Here is a 23,859-nt window from a genome sequence, read left to right as displayed (position 1 = left end):
ATACACTTACCAGTCATACAATTTTAAACAGAGTTGTGCTATCTAACAGCTTTGTGAGCTTGGAGTGTGCCCATGATTCCTGAGATACACAGAGCAAGAGACCTAAACTGTGCCCTTATCTTTGCATGACTGTTATTTCTTACTAAGGTAGGTATTTGAAAAGAAAACTAATCTGGTGATAGTTCTGATACTTATTTCTGATTATTTCTGATAATAGTAACTCTTTTACCCAATAGTAATTTATAATTTTATTCTCTGGCATGTGGACAAATATTTCTCTTCTTAAAAAGTATTTTTTTTTCTCTTTTTTGTCCAAGACCTAAAACTAACCAAACCAGTCTTCTCAACCATAGTGCATTTTGCCTGTCACAGAAAGTGAATTTAATTGTGCTAATTAAAGCTGAAAATCAAACACAGATCTGACCATATAAAGGCAAACAAGCCCATTCTTGTTAAAACTGAGAAAATGTGAAGGTCACAACTTACATATTAATATATTCTTCCATGTGACCTTCAGTTGTAAACAAAGAATATTAAATGCTGTTATTCATCTTCTGCTAATGAACATATATTACTCTGGAGTCTAATGAATAGATAAAGCATCTCCGTTCATCAAATATTTATAAAAGTAATATTTTCTGTGCTTACCAATTAAAAGGGTATTTTATTACAAATTTAGAGCACACCAGCTTCAAAGTCCTTGGAGACTAGGTGCTTGAGAGTGGCAGGAAATGAAGACTGGTCTTCAAGTCATTATCTTCACATGGCTATTTTCAATAAACAAATAAGAAAATGTAATAATAAATATAATATTAAGCCAAATGAATAATCAATGGGTTTACTTATTCCTCACTCAGTTCCTGGTCTGGCAGTAGCTGATGATTTCATTTTTCTCTGAAGATGTCTAAATAGTAATCTACATCAAAACTATTTGCAAAGAATTTGCCCCTACTCTCATTCCATTAGAGATATTTTGATCACCATCATCGAGATAAACACAATACATTAATTTTAAAGTATATAAATATGTATCTCTACACCTATAAGTAGTATTTAATATCACGAAAGCATACAATATAATATTTACATAGAACAAATAAAAATATTCACATGCCTACGTGGCTTGCAGAGGCCATCCCAATCCTCGTACCTGAAAAAAGTGGAATATCTCAGGGGCACGAGGTCTCCACAGCAAGCTGAAATACTTATGGTAGGTGCTATTCAGGCAGGCATATTAATACAAAATAAGTGCAATGAATAATCTGTGTGGATCTTAAAGTTTGTAAACATGTCACCTTCAGTTTATGAACATGCCAGGAACTTCTGCATAGATTTCAGCAGCCTAATATTTTCTCTTCTGTTTCTGTTAGCTTGCATGAAAATAACTGTCACATAAATCACAATTTACCCAGTCTTTGAAACTTTTACATTACTAATATATAGGGCACAGAATATTTTATCCGTGCAGTAAATACTTTTCTTGGAAGGTGAAAGGCTAAAAATTCCCAAGCAACAAGCTTTTATGATTAGATTACCTTCAGCAAATGTGTGAGCAATAAATTTCATAAACACCAGTTTGGACATTTTTCTTGTTTGTGTCTGGCATCAGATGGTGGAAGCTGCCTTTCCTTCACAAGCACATACTTGGAACACCCAAAAGAGTCAGCCCTAGGAATCTTTTAAAATTGAAATATTGCTTCGGCTTTTGTTGCATTAAGCTGGTAAGAGCAAACAAGGATTTATTGGGCAATTTACAAGGGAAAAAAAAGGTCATTTTCCTCCAGTGTAGGCCACTGGTGCCCTCTGCTGTCACTCTGCCGAGTATCACGGGCTCGCTGTGTTTCTCTCCAGTCCCACTCAAATTGTTTCCAAACCTCTGTTATTCTTTCACAATTACGCTTGGAAGCTACGGTGCAAATGTAAAAATTAGTGGCTTCTTTTTCCCTTTCAGCTTGTGCTGCCTCCATCAAAAAATAAATGTTCCAGACAAAGAGTTTCATAATTTATCTGCCCTCTGTGGTTATGGAGCATTGCACCCACACACAGCAAATAGCTGAACACAGAGTCTGGAATTTTTCTCTTTGTCCTGAGGTTTTTCTGTAGCCTTAAGAAATCAGTTGGCATCCTGTTCAAAACTTTCTCAGTCTGCATTCCCAATAAGACAACGAAAGCATTTTTAATGACCTTAACACACTCTGCATCTGCCTCAAAAGCCACTGCTGTCTTATAGCTGTCTGCCCATATATTAACACATCTATGGTTAAAACTAAAAGCCTTCAAATCTCATGGCAGCCCCAATGCTGGATAACTCCTCAGGAGGAAAGATGTGCATAGCAATGAACAGCTTTATCCAGAAGTCTTTAACTTCAGAGGAAATTTAAGTAAACTTCCCCATCCACATCAAAATTCAGAGGTGGCTACAGGCCACAGCTGCCACCTCAGTAAAAGCTTTTCTCTGATAATGAAGCTGATCTATACTGGTGTTCAGACAGCATGATGATGAATGTGTCAAAGAATTCAGGTCCCATTATCAGCAAGGTAAGAAGAGTTAAGAAATAGGCACAAAAGTTTTGTTGATGCTCTGAAGGCAGCATGTTACACCTGGTAATGTTCACTACATCTGCTTGTCCGTGGCACTGAGTTTCTCAAAGATCTGAAAGCACAGCTTTCTTGAAGAAAATTATGCAGGAGGGTGAGAGTCAGAAGGATGATCTGAGTCCAGGTGTGCATATTTAACTTTTAGCCCACGGAGATTTTTGAAAAATGCAGGAGATTAACAGAGATCGCTTCTCTATGAACTGTATTATTTGAGAGTTTGTATTACTTCCTTTTTACTGGGTGGAGTTCTCCCACTCTTTGTTTGACTAGAAATAAAGACCATTGACCAGGAACAGTGTGTCAGAGGCACTGAGAGTTTTGGCTTTCAGAATATACTCACAGTCTACAGGCAAAAAAATCAAAAGGGAGTAACTTCTTGAGTCATGAGTATGTATGACCCTTTTTGTGGCACAGCCAGTTGTTTTTTATTTGTCTCAAAGAAGAACATACTGGATCTTTTGCATAACTAGAAGTAAATGAAAGGAATAACAAATACAGAAATAGACTTCTTAAATTTTGGAACATTTTTTATACATTTCATTTGAAAGTATCCCTTAAAGGCTTTTCTGAGTTCATGTTTATCCTGAGACATGTTTGCACACGAATTCTTCTTTTCACCTAAATTTGGAGTTCTTCCCATCCTTTATACTTCATTCAATTTATATTTTAATATATTTATGATTAAAAAGCAAAGTCTATTCAAGAAGAGCTTCTACCTTTAACCACCTTACCTCAGAATCCTCACTTTTTCTGCAGAGTGCAAACATCCGTAATATCTCTCTCCATATGAAGAGGCAAGGAACTTGAATTCAAAATGCCTGAAATAAAGGACAAACTAAATAAAACCATCCTTGTGTCTCAGCAAAACTAATTTAAATTTCCTAATGTAACAAAGCAGCTGTGAATCTCCTGCCTGGAGGCACAGGCACTGTGCACACTTAACAAATGGCCGAGCAGATGCCCCTCTTTGGATCCTCAAGAGACAGGAGGTGTTGTTTTTTTGTGCAACACATTGCTACCTTTGGTGCCTCAGAAAATTACTACTGAGATCCCTCTGCATAATAGCCAGAGCTGCTTAGGTATTCACACTAAGAGCTACAAAGTTTTATGTATTCTAGTCTGGAGCACAGCTGCCTACTTTTCATAGCGTCCATCCTTTTTGTGAGTCTTAAATTACCCCAGAATTGCTACTTACTTCAGGATTTGCCATTCCTGCAGCTTCAATCTAATTTCCTCCCAGTATAGAACAGGCAGCCATCTGAAATGGCTGGAGCACTAGTTGGGCTGGCTAAAAATATTTTCACAGGTGTGATATTTCCTGCTCCAGAAGCTTAAAGCATCTTAATGCTGGAGGAGTGCTGGGGGGAGTTCTCACTGGCAGCTTCCCTGGTGCCATTTTGAGATCTCTGTGATCTCTTTTCTAAGAAAAGTTGGTTCTTACTCACAGCATGAGAGAGTGACCATTTTTTTACTGCCAGGTCAATAAGAAAGGTAAGGTCTGTTATCACATCTAACAGAAAGGTTTAGGGGAAACATAGCTCACTACAATGGACTTCCTCTGTCCATTGGTAGGAGCATTTCATGTCCTGTTCAGCGAATTTATGAGCAGTGTGACCAAATAAACCTGCAGAACACATTTATGACTCCCTCATTGGTGCACTGTTTCTCTCTCATATAGGTGTATATTTATATACATGTATATACATGTATATATGTATATATATGTATATATATGTATATGCCCACATTAGTCCATATTCCATGTTCTAGAAGAAATGTAAGACTTTGTTCTGTTGATAAATCACTGTCCACTTTTGTCTGCATTATTTTTCCACCCTTTTTCACAAAATGAGCCCTATCTTAAATACACCTTCCAGGGCTATATATGCAGTTCACATTTATTACTCAGAATCCTGCTTAACCATTATTGGACATGTGGACTGAACCATTTCTCCTTTAGAGACTGAAATATATTCCTTTCCACTACTGTTGTTCTTGAGAGCTACAGTTATTGGACGTGGGGCTTTGTGGTTTGGGTGAATTATTGACTCCTTTATTACTGCATCATAAAATCTGTAACTACACTTTCCTAAATGCTCTCACGTCTCTCTCACTGCCCAAACAGCTAAAATACATGAGGCAATCTGTGATGAGAGAAAACGAGGTGTGTGAAGGACCAGAACTAGAAATCTCATTAGGTGCCCTATAGTTCAGGGACACAGCACACAGTCTATGTTTTCTTTCAGAACACAAAATTTGAGATACAGTGTTCCTTCTGAATAGAAATGAGGTATTTTAAAGTTCTAGGAGGCTTAGGGGAAGGGAGTTGTTTTTGTGGGTGTTTTTTGGGGGAAGGGAACAACATCATATAAGACAATTTCAGCCTGTTGGATCTTTAATAAGCAAGAAAGTCCGTGAATTTTGGATCATTACAAACAGAGAACCATTATGCACTTTTGTTTTGCAAGCTGAGATTGCATTCTTGTCCCATAGCTCATTAAAATGATGAAAAATCAAACTATTCAAGGGGAAAAAAAAGAAAAAAACAAGAAAAAAGAAAAAGCAAATTTTCTGTTGTACCAGCTCACATAGGGATTAGGTAATAACTGGAATTAATCTAAGACTGAGGGTGAGGCCGGAGGGTGAAATGTTCCCTGATAGTGTCAGCAAGCAGTTAGATCATCTCATCTCAGCTGTGAAACCTCACCTGGGAAAAAACCCACAACACAAGCAGAAGTCCTGCGAAAATAAAAAAAAAAAAGCATTTTACAAAGAAGCAATGGAGCAGTGGACAAGAAAGAAACAAAATTTTAAACTTTTCATTTCAATCTTCCCTGCCCAGAGCTTCTGATCATCTGCATGTTAACGAAACTCCCTTAAGAGATCAAAAGTCCTTTTGCATGTCTTGCTATTCTCATGTTAAAAAAAAAAAAAAAAAAAAAGTAATTCTGATCAACAAGAAATCCATCACATCCTTCAAATTATTCAAAGTTTTATTTCAGTCATGATATTTCAAGAATCATTTTTTAGTGCCAAAGATTTTTAGGAAATGGATAGTGGAATTTTGTGGGTGCTTATTCAATTAACATAGAGTAAAATGTATGGATGATTTATCCAGGCAGGTACAGCCATGCTGTGGAAGTTCCAATTATGTATAATTGCAATCAGTCTCCTTCAGCATCCTCAAAGTGAAATGATACTTTTGAGTTTAAAATAGTAAACATCTCTAAAAATTAAGGTCCTATAGAAATGTTATAAAGATTGTGTTGGATCTTGCTAGTTCACGGCTGAAAGTTTCTGAACTTGCAGATTTAGATTTACAATTGTTGAGCAGATGAGATCAACATACTGACACAAAGGCACAGAGCACTTTTCAAGAAGCTGATTTAATCTGAACAATGTTTGGTACAACCAGATCTATGTTTTATTATGCTAAACTTAATTCCTGTAGCAGAATGCCTGATGTCGATAAGAAGTCCTTTTCTTGAATCCTATCAGTTTCTGGCTGCTTCAGACATTATGGTAAACTTGAATTCTCCTAGTGCAAGAAAATAAAATGAGAGTGGAATTGTGCCATTTAATCTAGTTGGTTCCCAAAAGTTTAAGTCAACTTCAGAACTTCCTCAAGAAAAATTGTGTGGAATTTTCACCTATTACTCTTCTGGCATGAGTTTAACATAAAGAATTTCCTTTTTGCAGCAATGGGAAACTAAGCAATAACTAGTGATAACTTAAGCTAGCACAAACCCAAAAGGTTTATCTGGTAATATGAAGACTTCAGGGGAAAAAAAGCTGTCAGGATATTCCTACAATTTACTGAATAGGCTTAGAGGGAAAAAAGAAAAAAAGACAAATGCAATGATCAGAATAGCCGTGAGAATGTGAACTTTGAAGCAGAAAGGATATAAAATGTGCCAGACCTCAAATCGAGAGACCTGACCTTATTTACTGATCAAGTTTTGTAAACCCAGCATGAAACCCGTGGATACAAATCAGTTTGGAGGAATTTGCCTTGTCACCCTACAGCTGGGGTGATGATGTGAGTGGCAAGCACACACTGCATTGCATGACAAACAAAATTTGTCTTTTTTGAAGCACACGGACACGCTCAAATGTAATGAAACATCCAGGGCCAGATCTACTGAGATCAAAAGAGTGTGATACTTGCTATTAGACTAATTTATACAAACCTCACACTGACCTTCAGAGGAACCTCTGTCTCAGAGGTAGCACAGCACACTCTGTGTTTCCTTGTCAAATGCTTTTAGTTAATGATGGTGATTTGAAAATATCTAACTCATAGTATGGACTGAAAAATAACCTTTCTTTCAGAAGTAGCATATGAGTAATTGTACTCTGTGTGATATACCTAAGACTGTTTCTTTTGGAAGAAATTAGCTTTTCTTTAATTTTTCAGAGCTCAGCTAAGCAAACCCTCTAGCTAATATTCCTCCTCTTCCTCAAGATTTCATATCTTATGAAAAATGAAATTCTAGTATAAGACTTAATGAGTAAAAAACTAATTATACTTTTTTAGTATGAATGTTTTTAAGCTTTGTCACAATTACTGCTGACATTAGGTGAAAGAAAATTGTCTGCATGCATCGTAGCTTACCCCAGTTCATCTCATAATCACTTTCAAGCAAGTGACTGAACATTTAATCCTAATAAACTGCTAGAGAGTGAGGTGGTAGAATCTTTTGGCTTCACTGCTCACAAGTGATCTCTGGGTAGCGAGGTTATTTCCAGCTATCCTGCTGTGAAATGTACTGCTATTAAATCTTGCACATGAACATCAAGGGAAAACACAAAGAGTGGAGATGATTTTTCTTTGAGATTTTTAAAACTTTGGGCTAGTTAAGACTTTTCCTTTTTTCTACTTATTACTTACTGTAGCTGCAAAAATGTTCATAGTTTACAAAACAAATTAAAGCTCTTAGCTGCTTGCTTTTTCATAGTCCTGAATGACCATCAACCACTTAGCTCGTTTCTTCTCTTGTACAACGTTAATGATCTTACTTCTTTCTCTCACAGAGCTGTCCTTTTACATTTGTGCAGATAAAGGACCCCAAAACATAGAAATGTGTTTTTTCTCTTCCTTTATTACTCGTATCTCCCTTCTACTGCGTGAAATCTAGTTCCCATCAAAAAAGTTCACATTAAAACAGCACAACCTCAGAAGGAAAACCTTTGGGGGTTGTTTTTATGTTCCAGATAAAGAGTTTTAAATGGTATGCTTTTATCCATACCACTCCAAACATCACTGAGAAAATCTGCCAGGACTTAAGTATTTTATGATCTGTCTACTTTAAACTAGGAAGTGAAAAAACATTGAAATTTATCACTGTTTTCAAAACTTCAGTTTTAGTTATTTTATGTCTCAAGCTTTGAGTGTTCTGAAGTCTGTATCAGTTTAATCACTTGTCAAAACTTCTCCCGAAAGTTTTAAAAAAGGGCAAGATACTGTAGAGTTTGGCACTTTAGAAACTGTGCAACTTAGACAATTTGACAATTTTTAGCTCAAGCTTTCTGCTGAAGACACAGATGTAACAGACACTTCAGAAGAAGATGTCTTACTGAAAAAAAAGACTGATTTGCCACAAATAGTAAATTTTGCTGAACTATTTCACTTTGATTGTCTTCTTAGTTGCCCCACCATAAGTCAAAAGCAACCCTGCTGAAATTCCTGTCTTTCAACGGAGAGAGGAGAATCAAGTCCAAACAGTAACTGGAGAAGCTGTAAACACAAAATCAATTGCTGAAGTAAATAATAAAATAATAAAAAAGAAAAATACACAGCACTGTCTGCAGAAAATGGAAGTTTTGCCATAGTAAAGTTTGGACTTGGCAAAATTTGAGCAGAACCTTGTAAAAAAGTTACAATGATGTTTTCTTACTTTTCAAATAATTGCTGACTGGCTGGTTGTCCTTTATCAAAAACAAAGGTCATTACAGATACTAGGGAAAAAAAAAAAGGCATCTTCTCGCTTCGATTTTCCATCCAGAAATGTCCCTGTTTATAGTTAGTGAAATGTGGAAAGGCAGGTCTAGAGGAGAAAGAGGCACAATGAAAGGACGGAAGTGGCATCAGCCCTAGAACAGAGGACATGCAAGTTTGGCAAAGGCACGTCATCCCTACCATCAGAAGAATCCAGGAGATCCTAAAATCTAGAGCCTGTTGCTAAAAAAAGCAGTTTTCATTTGCAAAAAGGAAGAAGAACAGTGCAACCAAACCTACAGTGCCAGTATTCAAAAGAGCAAATATGTTACTAAGGGTGAGATTTAGAAGAATATTGTCAAATTAATGATACAAACAGAGTGATTAGTTAATGTCACAAATTGTGGTGAGTTTTTTGTTTGGTTGTTTTGGGTTTTTTTTTGTTTGTTTGTTTATTTTTTTCTTTTTTTGGGGTTTTGGTTTGGTTGGTTAGTTGGTTTCTGTGGTTTTTTTGTGGTGTTTTTTTTGTTTGTTTTGTTGTTTTTTGGGGGGTTGGGGCTTTTTTTTTTTTTTTTTTTTGGTTGATTGGCTTTTGGTTTTTTGGGGAGTATCCTCTAGTAAGAAATTTACTCAGTCTTAACAGCACATGATGTTAAACCAATATTTTACAGACATCCATCTCACCAGGGCATTGGAGAAGATCTTGGATTTTGCCTGGAAGATTCCAGGGGTGAGGAAAAGACAGAGATAAAATTTTATGATCTGTATTTTAACGAATAGAGCAAGCTTCCACTGACACTTGGGATTTATAGTCCTTAGGACATGAGCATCTTTTCCTGTGCACTTTCAAAGAGAGGATATTAGATGGATTTTGCTGTGGGTACAGTTGAAAGAGAACAACTCTGAAGGTCTGAGTCACACCACAAATGATGTAGAAGTCATTCCCAGCTGAGTAACTCTCTTCTCATGTGGGCACAAGCATTGATATACAATGCACATGAGAATGACTATTTAATTTAATACAAATATTGCATGCAGTATATTCAACCTTTTCAATTTTCTCGTTTTCAGGCTCGGCAGAATCACAGAATCATTTAGGTTGGAAAAAACCTCTAAGACCACTGAGTCCAAACTTTGAGCAATAAGTGGTTATCTAATTAGCCAGATATTCTTAAATAAGTATTTATGCTTCATTAAAATAAAACTAAATTATAAATATACAAAGAATTTATTTTTTCCCAAAAAACATGCACTTAAAAAGGAACATTTCCAGTTTGGACCTCTTAATGCTCAATAGATTTGAAGGTTAAGTTGTTTAATGAAAGAAGGCATTATCCTAAACCAGCAGAATAATTACTGTGTTAGGAAATCTACCAGGCAAAAAGGCTACTACTAAAAGTAAAAGTCAGAATTTCATGTAGATACTATGCAACAGATGGCTGAAACCCAGGCTAACTGAGATAATTAGGAAAGGAGAAGATCTCAAGAGTTTGGTAAATTGGCTCTTTTCTTCCTGTTGGATATACACCAGTTCTGATACTGTGGGAAACTGATGAGCACCTCCTACAATGAAGATGCTCAAAAGCGTCATTTTCTCTACTACTTCATGAGAGACTGAGTTTTGTCTGTCTGGAACTGGCAGGTAGATACAAATGAAGCCATCAAACCCAGCCTGTGAGCTTGACCACACTACAATCAATCTGAATGTAAAGGTGAACTGAAGTCAATATTGATAAATATGGGAGAAAAGCACTAAAAGAATAAAAAAGGAAAGGATAATCCTATTTGGTTCCCATGTTACTGGTCATATGTTTTATTCTGTATGTATATTTTTACTTTAAAGGTGTGGAAGGAGGAAAGAATGTAGAAAGTAGATAACAAACTGCAAACTAAAAAAGGAAATACACATGAATATAGATGAAAGATATCTGTAAAAACAAAGTGATAGGATCTAAACCTCATTATTTTGGAAAACACTCACACATTTGGATCCTGAATATCATCTAAGCAGTTTATTAGAATATACATCTCCTTTCTGCACCTTGCTTTATCAAAATGCTTTATATACTGTTTTCTGGAGCAATTCATGGTTAGATAAGTTTTGACTAGTTATTACTAGAAAAACAGAAAGGAGAAATAATTGATTGTCAGAGTATTCAGAAAGTAATTTCTATGCTTATTGCAATAATACAAAATGCTCAGGTTAAAAATAAAAAGATGAAAAATAGACAATTTTTAAGCTGATAAACATTCTATGTGATTCTGTAATTGTTTTTTATCATGCAGTGTTTTGACAAATTATGATGGTTTCAGACCAGTACAGAGCAGTTAATGGAAACTTAGTTCTATCAGAAAGGCACAAGTACTCAATGTATCACTTAAAATGACAGTATTTCTTCAAGCAACTTGTAATGGAGGCTCAATTGCTAGTTTTCATATGTTCTTACTAATGAACAGATAGATGTATTCACATAATGTTTGCTCTGTTGCTGACATTTGTAATAATGCCCACTATTCTTCAAGCACAATTTTTAAAGCACCTCTTTGTATTTTGAAGCTTGCCAAGGACTGTGGTGTTTGTTTCGCCCAACCCAGAACACAAGGTTTTACTTGAAACAAGGTTTTGGTTCAAATGTTGAGATGTTCTTTTCACCACAAGTCTAATGAAGACAACTAACAAAGCAAAGCCTTGACATTTTGCAGCTAAAGCTAAAATGATCTAATGGCTTGTTGTCACTGAAAAAGTCCATTTATGTCCTGCTATTTCTGCCATTTTCATTTCACCAGAGCTGTCCCTGAATGATATGATGCAGAGAATCGGTGCAGAGTGCACTTCTCATTTCTGTCATGTAAAATTGATTTTTGGCTTGCTTACCTCCCTGACTCAGTTCATCAGGGAGTCCAAGGAGCACCAGGGGTGGTTCAAAGTGCTGAGGGCTGCAATGACACCGGTTAAAAAAAAATACAAATAAAAAATGAGATAAAGGATCAGTTTTAGAGTGGGCCAAGTAAAGCAGAATGTTTTGCCAATATTTCTTCATGAAAGATAATTGAAATCAGATTTTTTAAAAGTCAAATGTTTGTTGTAACAGCAATCAAAGAAGCAAAAGGGGTAACTTGCATGGAAAAAATTTACAGGACTGGTTTCTTTAGCAACGTGGTTTTGAACTGTCACATAAAAGAGCTTTTGGAGACTGAATTACAAATGTGTTGCTCTCTTTCTTTCTGCCCTTCATTTCCATCTTTACTAAGTCCCACTAAGCTATGTGCAGTTTTGTCTGGGTGAGAACTGTACAATAACAGAACCAGAAGCAACTTAAAACTGATCCATTCTATTTAAAATCCTTTACCAAGCCTGAGTTTACCTTTTGAGAGCTCCTTCTTCTGTTCCTGACACGCACCTGTTTCCTTATAATCCTAACTTCATTCACGTTGGCATGGGGAACAATTCAGTAGGGACAAACATTCATATGTGAAGCACATAAAGAAGGAAATTTCTAGTAGTTCTAAGAATATGTTGGGAAATTAAGTTAATTCATTTTTGTATGCCAACAGTTTTCTGTGGTCCTTATTACTTCAGAAACAATTTAAAATATATTCTGCTGGGAGGAGCCTTTTGGAATATGCTCTCTTTTAGCAGATGTATCATAAGCTTACAAAAGAATTCTGTGTAATGAGAAATTTGGTTGAAAAAAATCAAAATCTAATAAATTAACTACAATTAAGTGTGAACTCAGGAGTTTTCTGCTATTTTAATAAATCTTGCCATACTGGTGGCAAGAATTGAAAATCAGAGTCAGCAGAGTTAAACTGATGGAGCAACTTTGACAGCAGCAGCAGGGTTAAAATAGAACCCTGTAGTCACAACATGGCTTTTACACATGGAAAAATCACAGTGGAGGAAGATTGATGGGAGGCCTGTGCAAGACTTTTATTCAAGGGATTGCTCATTTTCTGTGCAATGTAAAGTCACCTGAGGAAGAGAAAAGGTGAGGAATTTACTGAAGGAAAGGAATGAGACAAGACATGGAGAGATGTAAGGGAAGAAATTTTACTGGATCATATATGGTGTTAGAAATGAAAATGGTGGTTCATAAGTAAACCCCCATATCTCTAATGAGGGTTACTTTTTTTTCTAAATTATTTTAGGCCTAAAATTATATTTATATTAACTAACTGTATGGGTTTTTATAAAGCTGTTTCAACTCAGGTCCTTCCTGCTCAGTGTTTGCACAATGCATGGGCAGAACACCACTGTTATACATTTCTAGGTCTTTACATTCAGGGTCTGCAGACCTGACTCCTCTCCACCATATGACGAGGCCAGTCCCATTGGAATCAACCAAAGAGCTGTATAGGATCAAAAGCTCCCTCTCTTTCCAGCCTGAAAGATCATTGCACAAAGGACTGTGCACCATTACCTCCCATCCTTTATCAGTTTGAGCACCCAAGTCAAATGCTTTAAGAAAGCCAAGCGCTGTTTTAGCAACAAAAAAACCAGATTTTGAAAAGTCTTTAGCTGAGCTGGGCTGCACCTCAGCTTATGTTGGTTCTTGCATCCTGTGGGATAAGCTTTGGTTTTCTCCTTATGAATCAAAGCTAAGGAGCAAGATTGTCCCAAGAGAAGTTTTCATAAAAAAAAAAATATCATATGGTCTTCCTGTATTCCAAATCATGTTTAGATGTTAAACCATAACAATGGTAAGTACTTCAGTTCTTAAAAGTGCTAACCAAACATAAACTCATTTCTTCAAAAGTAGGAATTCATTGGCCATTGGGAAGTCATTGATTTATGATACTGTAGAAATTTCCAGTGTAAGGTTTGATTTTGTGCTTGCCTTTAAAAGCAAACAAAAAAGCAAAAAACCCAAAAAACCTTAAAGATTCAAGACTGTCAGAAGCCTCCTAAAATGGCTCTGTTTAATCTGTAATCAAAAATTAACTCACAACACATTTCTGTCACTTCAACCTGCACGAAAAGTATCCAGCCATTCTACCTTCTCAGGAGTGTCTCATTTATTTCTCTGACTACAGATGAAAAGCTTTCTACAAAGTTTTTTCCCTTCTAAAAACATGAGTTTATGACTTCAGAATTAAATCAGATCTGAAAATCACCATGAAGGTAGAAGTGTATCTTAATAGATGGTTAAATACAGATATAATGCTCTTTTCTAGGATTTATTTTCATAGCAATTCAACAATCACATACCGTACTCAGTCTCTCTGTGTGTCTTGAGACTATATTGTTCCTACTTACATTGATTTTGAATTATTTCTTAGTCATTGTTTAGCCTGCCACTGGTAAATAAAGAGCCCAGAAATTACGATGGAAATTGTGACATCAGTTTTTGTATAAAATGCACAGGCCTTCTTGTTCTCTGGCACTGCAAAGGAGGTGTTGATTTCTCTAATTCTCAGGAGGAACGAGAGCTAAGAGCTATGCAGGTGTTAAGTGGGAGTGACACAAACACTATGAGGAGCTGGGACAGTCAGCTTGTACCTCACTGCCGACTGTCTTGCTCCATTACAGCCTGACAGCCTTTAATAAAGTCAGGTTCTTGCTGTATGGGTCTTAGCAGGTTCAAAGAAGTTGTGTAATTCTTTCTTGACAATGGCATTATAGGCACTTGTCTTTCCTCCTGCTGTGTCACTGATGAAGTTTGATGTTGCCTCTAAACTGTGTCAAGCTGTAAGATACTTCTCCCAGGGCTACAGCTACCTAATTCATCAGCCTGAGTTACATGTGTTGTGTCAGTAGAATGTAATTCCAAGTATTCCTTTTTAAGAATAGGCTTCCTGTATAAATACAGTGGCCATAATTTGGAAGTTTCTTCCATTAAAAAAAAACAAACCACAAACAAGAAAACCCACCCTGTCTGAAAGATATTTCCATACTTTCCAAATATTTGTTTTGAATTCTAGTGGGGAAAACTACTGAAACTCATTATTTTGCAAGGCAGGAAGAAATGTCAAGGAAACATCTTCGTAGTTACAAAAGAAAGCTACACTTGTCTATTAGTAATTACAACCACCAAACAATGATTTTGATAAATAAATAATGAAAAAGTGATTACTTTAAAATTAAATTCATTTACCTGACCCAGGTTGACCCAGGCATCTACCCTGACTTTTATGTATCCAGCTTCACAAAAACAGGATGTAATTGCTGGCATTTATTGCAAATTTCTATCAAGGGAGCTCAAAAAAAGGACATGAGATTGGCTTACGAAACTGTCATGAGCAAGCTAAAAAGTCACAGAAAACATGTTTTCCAGGTAAGTTGAATATATGTAAAGCCATTCTTTTCAAAGTTTAGTTTTTTAGTTTTTTTGTATTGCCTCTGGCTGATGTGCTGTTTTACCTTGGTAAAATCCAATCCCCAAAACATCACATCTGACTTGCAAGAGCATGAAAATAACAACCTTGGCAACTAGTTTGGAGACTGAAACCCTTCACACCCTAACGCTCACTTAAGCAAGTGTTTCTTAGTTATTTGCTCTCTAGAGCAAAACTGTTGATACTCAAGCTGCCTTTCTGCTTTTATCAGTACACAACTAAAAACAATTTACTTCCAAAGGTGTGTATTTCATATAATTCCATGCCCATGTTGTACCACTTTGAAAACTTACATAAGAAAGCTGAAGTTATGGGCTACTGAAAATCCAAACCTCTTCTCTACAACAAGTTAGCAAACCATTATCAGATATCTATCAGTAAAATATCAGTCATATAAAGTATGAATCATAAAATTCATGAAAGGTGCACAAACATCACAATTTGCTTTTTCTGTTCCTTTTCATGGCTCATAACAGCCCTTCAGCTCAACAAGACGCATGACTACATGCTAAGGACAATCACAGTGTGCGTGGCAAGGCCAACCAGAGATTTCAACTTGCATGGAAAGCAAAGGCATTTTTTTCCAAAATATGCACTAGCAGTATCATTACAGTCTGGACTGGAAGTTATCTTGATTTCATGTAAGAAAAAATAAAGCTTTGTGGTTTTAGGCAGACTTTGGGAAAGGAAATATATTTTAAAGAGATGTTCTGCATCTCTGTGGAAGGAGGAGTAAGAGGAGGGAAGTGAAGGAGAGCCTGTGAAGAAGGGAAGTATGGGGGGAAGCTGTTCTATGATTTGGTTTAAGTCTCATTACTCTACTCTGATTTGGTTGGTAATTAAACTATTGCCCCCAAGTTGAGTCTATTTTGTTGGTGACAGTAATTGCTGAGTGATCTCCCCCTGCCCTTATCCCGGCCCACCCATGAGTCTTTTGTTACATTTTCTCTGCCCTGTCCAGCTGAGGAGAGGAGTGACAGAGCAGCTTTGGTGGGCACCATGGCATTCAGCCAAGTCAGTCCAACCCAACATTGCCTGCCCTTGATAATCTCTTTTCTTCCCCAAGAAAAACAGAGAGTTTTCTGAAGAGGGGAGAGAGAAGGATGAAAAAGGGAAGGTAAAAATCTCTTTATTTCTTTTTCATGCACACACGTTTAAAATCCATCACTTTTGAGTGTCAGAGGAGTGCTTGTCAGTAATAATCACTCTTATTTTTCTCTCCCCTCAGATGCAAAATTCTTTGGCTGTTGAGTTGTACTCTCTTTAAATCATAAGCTGGAGCAAAGTTTGTTTTAATTCTTCAGTCATAAGAACCCTGAGGCACTTCTAGGCAATATTAGTAATCATTATTGACAATTTTCCTGAATTGATCAATAAAGAAATAGTCAACCATGTTCAGATTGACAGCTCTAATATCAAACTAACTTGTTGATATTGGCAAGGAATTCTTGCAGGTTTTATTTCTGGCTGAAGATTTAGACTCAAATATCTGAACTCTATTTACATTTCATTTAATAGTAAGAAAGAAGGCTCATAAAAATAATAAGGAAAGAAATTAATGGTTGCTTTGTTTTTGAAGGGAGAAATCTTAAATCTGGAAGGACAATTATACAGCTCATAGAGCTGAATGATCACACCACACAAAATGCATTATGTATTTTGCTCTGATGCCTTTTTTCAGAGCAAAAGCTAAATTTGTTTCTCTGATGCCTCATGATTTAAGAGGGATGAAATCACAGAGTATGACAGTTTGCTACACACCAGGAGAAATCTTCTTAGACAATGCAAAAACTTACCAGCTTGAAAAGAACAAAGAGATTCTGCCTGCACAGGAAACACAATAAAACATTTATATTTGTCTCAATGCAAAGTAGCTTTTTTTCACCGTACTACAATTTAAAATCCAAAGTCTTTGGTTCACTTGCTGAGAAGGTGCAAAGAGAAGGATATTATTCATAGGTTATCAAGCTGCTGCCCCTTGTCTGTGCCACGTTTACTGCCTTGTATATGCTTTTACCTTGTGGTAAATGCAAGTTCTATCATCACTACTTTGAACTGTAGTTTCATATACTTACATTGTGTTTCCAAAACCAAAAATGGCCTGTGCAACACAGGCAAATATTTATTTTCTGTTGTACTCTTAGCATAAGTATGGTAACAAATAATCAACTCAAACTTTCAGATTGCAGGGAGATGAGAGCAAGGATGGTTTTCTTCCTTGTTTTGGGAAATACCCAGTAGGGTTACAAGTCACTGCTTCAGGGAATTTTTCACACTAGCAATCTTTATGCATCATTGAGTAGACTTCATTTTAGCACCTGTTTCAAGCCCAGGAAATACAGCAGTAAACCAAGTGTTTTAAAATACCTATTTTTAATATTATTTCAGATTTGTCATCATTCATGCTGAAGCTCTTTTAAAATGGGAAAAAAAAGTAATTGAAATAGGTCATTTATAGTGGTTGCAGGAAAAGCTATACAGGGCTTATTGTGATTTGTTTTGGTTAGTTAGCTGATGGCAAAGTTCCTTGGGAATTAAGGAAGGAAAGAGAGAGAGAAAACCAGAAAAATGCTTGTTTTAAGACAAGGACAAAACATTTAGGTAACATTCATTTTGTATTTACAGATTATACCTTTAGTACTCGACCAGTTATCCTGTCAACTCGAGCTTTACAACATAAATTTTGAGCTGAGATATTCAGAGAAGTAACTCAGTATAATCAAACTGAACACACGAAATAATGAGACTAATTATTCTTCTTGTGGGCCTAATTTATCATTTGTGTCTGGTCATATCAGGTTGCATCAGTTTGCTGGGATGCTCTGAAATGTCTGGAGTTCAGGTGCCGCTCACACCAAACAGGCACCCACTGAAGTGTGTTTGTCCAGAAGGGAACCACTGGTTCACCTCCAAAGAAATCAAGCAGTAGGATAAAAATCAAGGGTGATGATGATGAGTAATCAAATCTCAATCCCAAACTGGGATTAGAAGACAGGCACATCTGCTAATACAGATGTACCCCTTCTTTCCAGGAGAGATAGCAGTTGAGGGATGATTTAGGAATTTTCCATCAACTCTGAAAAGCAGATTTTATACTTTCCCTTAATAATCAAATACATTAATATGCATATTTGAAGCAATATTTTGCTTTGGTTAATAATGTACTGGTAATAATAAATGCTGCAAAGCTCAGCCTCCACAGGTTGTTAGCACATATGTCAGTTTTGTACTAAAATTGAGATTTTAATGTCATAAACAATTTAAAATCTCTTGGACACCTAGAGTAAATATACAGTGTTTGAAAGAAAGGGCCAAGGAATAAGTCTGAGGACTGAACTCATGACTATCCACCATGTTTCCTTGTTAGCTCAATTTCTCACACATTTTTGGACTCCTCTAACTAACTCTAAGACCAATTTCCTACAGACAAAACTAGCCATAAACTGTCTGAAGACAACTAGCCCATGCTAATTATTTTCCTAACCGGTAACTGGTACCCTGAGCTTCCTTTCAAAAAAAAAAATTACTTAAAACAGACCAAAGACCATAAAACCCCAACTTTGCACATGTATGTGTTTATATAGATATGTATTTTGCAGATATATAATACAAGCATTTTCCTCTTTATGTATACATATTTTAATTTTAAAATAAAATAACTATTGCCAGACCTACCTCTCTTTTATTTAACAATTATCAGAGATGCCAGGTGTCTCACACTGTAAAGTTTCAATTGCTTTTAAAGACATTCTCTTCTTCTGGTTATACTGAGATTAAATGAAGTTAAAATATGACACACCTTGGAAAGCAAAAGCCTCAGAGGATCTTTTTTCCATCCCACTTATTTTTTTCTTTCAAAGGGCCTTTCCTTCTCTCTCATTTGCAATAAATGCCAAGCACTAAGGCCTGTAGCACTCATATACGTGCGCCACTACTCCTAAGCACTTCAGGAGGGTGACATGTTCTGCATACTGTCACATCAGTTGATTCTGTTAATTTTCAGAGGGACTAACTAGACTAATGGTTAAAGGGATAAATATGAGATACATTTGAGACTGATGCCTCAATAAGCAAGCTTTAGGAAAACTGCAAAGCCATGCAATACACTAATAAGAGGCCACCTGCCTGACTCCTGTGGGCCAGCTGCACGCTCCAGTGATTTTCCAGGGTGGGTATGATGTTAACTACATGGCAGAGAGCATGCTGGGGCCATCACACAGAGAGCAGTGATCCATGTCTCTGTTGTAGCAGGAGAAAAACAAAATAAGAAAAATGACATTTCAAGTCTGCGAGTGCCCATTCTCACCCTTGACACAGTGCTTGGTGCACTGTTCTAAATAGCATTTTAGAGCTAATGGAGTTCTCTGAATCCTATTTGCAAATTTACTTTAAGAAAGAAAAATTACAGGAGCCTGGTCATAGTTGGATGAGTGGGACAAACCAATACAGCATTCAGACAGCATTTTAATGCTTGAATTTTGTGCTTTTGAAGGTGTTAGGCGTCTGCTGCTGCACCAGTATTTTAAAATGCAAAAGAAGGGGAAATAGTATTTTTTCTTCTGGCAAGCGGCTACTGATGTTGTTCATCTTAGTACCATTTTCTTCATTTGCATCAGTAGATAATTATTTGAGGAATCATCTTTCTTATAATTCTCCTTTGAAAGCAAAACCTAGGCATTTACTTTCCAAACAAAACACAAAATGTTGTCTCATGTAGTTTGGCTGCAAAGTCTTACAGAGGAAGTAATTTGCATTAGAAGCAGGCTACTCAAGGCAGTTCTTGTTGGAATAAACTTTGGAAAATAACTGCTCTATACTTCGGGGGATCTGCTTCTAACAGATGGAAGGACAGTGTTCTGATGTTTCTGCTACCTCTGATGGAGGTGGTGGAAATGTCCCAGAACCAGAGGTCTCCACAATGAGTGTCCCCAGTTACAGCTGCTGGGAGAACCTCTGGAGGCCTGGAGGCTCTTCTCTCACCTCTGATCCTGGCTAATTGCTATAATCCTTTATAATCCCTCTTCACAATTTCCCCCTAACAGCAGAAGACAATAGGGAAGAATATTCCAGTAGCTAGAGTAGTTGTATTAGACCAGTAAAAAATAACTTATACAGAAGTCTGAGCAGGGTGCTTACAGAGCATCCTTAAACTCCTCTGGCAGGTGGGGCCTTTGTGCAGATTGAAAATCTGTCCAGTACTTAGTCATCTGGTAATCAGGTCATTACTAAAATGTGAAATGCCAGCAGGAGGATTATGGAAGTACTGGGATAGATTCGGACATCTTTGCAAGTTGCCTGGAGACGAGAACAACCCCCACCTGGCTACAGACTCCTCTCAGGCAGGTGTACAAAGCAGTAAGGTGTCCTCTGAGACTCTTTTTCCACAGGCTAAACAGCCCCAGCTCCCTCAGCTGCTCCTCATGTTCCCGACAATTCACCAGCTCTGTTGCCCTCTCTGGACCTGCTCCAACACCTCAATGTCTTTCCTGGATTGAGGGGCCCAGAACTGGACATAGCACTCAAGGTGTGCCCTCCCCAGTGCCCAGCACAGGGGGACAGTCGCTGCCCTGGTCCTGCTGCCACACTATTGCTGATACAGGCCAGGTGCCATTGGCCCTCCTGGCCACCTGGGTGCTGCTGGCTCATGTTCAGCCACTGTCAATCAGCACCCACATTTATCAGTAGCATGCCCTCGTCCAACAGGTCATTCAACTATCTTCCCTCCTAAAAAAACCAAACCAAACCAAAAACCACAAAAAAAAAAACCAAAAAACCCTGCAACACACGCACACACTGCCCTCCTCTACCTCTTTTGGCCTGTTCTGTATGCGCAAAACCAAGTATTTTAATGAGATATGCCTACAAGTCTTAGCCAAGTTAACACCCCTACCTGATAGGGCTTTTCCCCCACCCTTTTAGTGTAAGGAACAGTGTTTCCTCTTTGTGATTCATACAGATGAGATTGATAGATATGGAGGAGGGAAAAATGTGATATCTCTACAGACAGCAGAAACTTATGGAGATTTACTTCATGTTCACTATGACATCTGTTTGGGACATAAAAAACACTTGCAGAGTTTCAATCCAGTGTTTTTAACATGTGATAATAAATTCTTGTTTGTGTAGGTTATATTTCAAACCTTAAATATTTCAAATTCCAGCCCACTTCTTTCCAAGAGTGAGAAGTACTGAGCAAACTGCAAGAGCAGACATTCCAAAGATTTAGGGTACTTCAAATGTGGTACATCCACTTTTACAGTAGTTTTTATAGCAATTAGCCTGACATTCAGCTGGGTTTAAAATACAGAAATTCAATTCAGGACACTCGTCAATACAAAACTGAAAGCCAAAGTGTAAGTGATGTTCTGCAAGATGATATAATGGAACCTTGCCTGTCAAATCATCTGAACAGAGCAGATCTTTCTGCTGTAGCTACAGTTTCTTCAAGGCCTTTGGCATAACACCATGATTCAGAACAAAAGGTACACGTATAAAATTTGGCCACAACAGTAATGTAACCACTTTTCAAGTCTAAACTTTAAAAGGAAAGGAAAAAAAAGAGATATATGCTGAAGGGAGCTTCCTGCAGAGTCCAGTCTGTTCATCAAATTTAAAGGAAAATTGAGAAATGATTGAGAGCTTAGCTGGAAGTCACCATTGGAATGAGATGGTAAAGTCAAGGAGAGAGTGTGCAGGAAAAGATGTTAAGATCTTTAAAACAAGACTTAGGGTCTTCCTAAAACACTGAAATTGAAAGGTCATGGTTATGACTTGTGAATCCTCTGGGTCTATTTTTATTTCACATTGTCTGTACTATCTTCAGTATTTAATACCTGTACTGTATGATAATATTTTAAATCTCATGTTTCTTGTTTTCAATTAGTTGATTTTACTCTTTTCTTGTGGTTGATCAGAAAAGATTTTCAGTTAAAAGAAAAAGCAAAACCACAAAAAAAACCTTACCAAAGCACTTGCCATTAAAACAAGAGACTTTGGATATGAAATACCTCTAGGACAAAGCCGTGCATTTAGTCTTCATTGCTCATGAGATTCAGACCCAGCAGAGGTGAAGATTTATGGGGAGCAGCTGCGGTCACTTGGTCTGTTCAGCCTGGAGGAGACTGAGGGGAGACCTCACTGCAGTTACAAATTCCTCATGAGAGGAAGAGGAAGGGCAGGTACCAATCTCTTCTCTGTGGTGCCCAGTGACATGACCTTAGGGAACGGCCTGAACCTGTGTCAGGGGAGGTTTAGGTAGGATATCAGGAAAAGGTTCTTCACCCAGAAAGTGGTTGGGCACTGGAAGAGAGTCCCCAGGGCAGTGGTCACAGCACCAAACCTTCTGGAGTTTAAGAAGTGTTGGAAAATACTCTTGGGTTCATTGTGTGACTCTTGAGGATGTTGTCTGCGGGGCCTGGAGTTGGACTCAATGATCCTTGTGGGTCCCTTCCAACTCTGGATATTCTGTGATTCTGTGAAAAGAGTCACTTAGTTTTCATGAGCACCACTTGAAGGGCTATGGTATGCATAGATTAAATTATCATATTAAATGATCAAAAGGTCCCTTAAGATCTCTTAGTTCTTACATATAATTCAGTTACATACAAATGTAACTTAAAAAATCGAAGTCCAGGGCAATTTAAATGTTTTAAACATTCAGGTTCTGATTGACAGGCTTGCAACTGTCACTGATATTTAAAACTCAAGTAATATAGTTCATCACATCTGAAATTACACTCATGGATAAACCACATTTATAAAACTGATGAGCTAAATTATCAATTAACATCCAAAAACTACAGGATCTGAATGTCAAATGTACAATAGTAGAAGACTGTCACAGGACTACTGAGGGATGACTAATGGAAATATTTTGCAAGTCTTGGCTAACAGCTTTCCCTTCCTATCTGTTTCAGGGATAGGCATCACTGCACTGACACACTGACTTCTCCTTTGCCCAGACTCCACATCTCCCTGCATTACCCAGTAAGTTTTAGAGATAATATTTAAAGGTTCATTCATTAAGCTTTCTTCCCTTAAGGGATACAGACAATTTTTGCAAACTCCTAGGAGAGTTTAGTGATGGTATTTTTTAGTTCTGTGATAAGGTAGGGTTAAACTGTTTTCCTCACTGCTGCTTCTCAGAGTGTATCTGCTTAAAGTGCACAGCAATAGAAAAAGGGTTGTATTACTCAGACTAGGAAGAAGGCCACAGACATAGCCATCATTCTTAAGCCAAAGGCTGAGAGACACAAGAATTAGTCCATCATTTTTTCCAGGGGTAGCAGGAAAGAAATAATGCTCAAGGTTTTTTTCCTTCTAATCTTGCAGGGAAATTTTCTATGAAGCTTCATTCGTAGTCTGTAAGTATGGACACGACATGGAATGTCCCTTAATTTGAAATGGGATGCAACTCATACCAGCAGATCTTGACTGTGGACAACAAATGAAACATGCTCTACATACTGATATGTGGTGGGAGAAGAGGGGCCAGGCAGGGAATGGGGTAAGAATTTACACTGTGACAAACAGCCAGCAGCACATTCTCTTCACATCTTGGTGAAACCATAGGGAGAAATGCACAGCACTGTTTACCTGTGACACCATTTGCTTTCTCCTTTCCACACAGAACAGGGCTTTTTCTTTTTTAAGGCAAAAAAGCACATTTCAATTGGATCAAGAATAAAAGTGATTGACATTAATTTATTTTTTAAAAATGCAAAATAATTTAGGCTGCAAAGAGTGATTTCTTGATGTCTTGCTATTAACTTTGTGTGAGAAACAGTAGTGCAGTCCAGGCAAATCACCAAACTTAAATGGCAACATGTAGTAGTAATTTTTCCATTGGAAAAGGGGAAATCTATTGATTTGCCTATTTTTAAGAGTTTTCATTCTTCCCATGAACATGGGGATAATCAACCAAGTCCATAAAGCTCCCTATGTTCTGAACAAAATTAGGATGTGAAGAGATGGTCTCTCAGCAGATG

The sequence above is a fragment of the Corvus cornix genome, chromosome 1 (assembly GCF_000738735.6).
Source record: "Corvus cornix cornix isolate S_Up_H32 chromosome 1, ASM73873v5, whole genome shotgun sequence".
Lineage (NCBI taxonomy): Eukaryota > Metazoa > Chordata > Aves > Passeriformes > Corvidae > Corvus > Corvus cornix.
Note: the sequence above shows the minus strand (reverse complement) of the source record.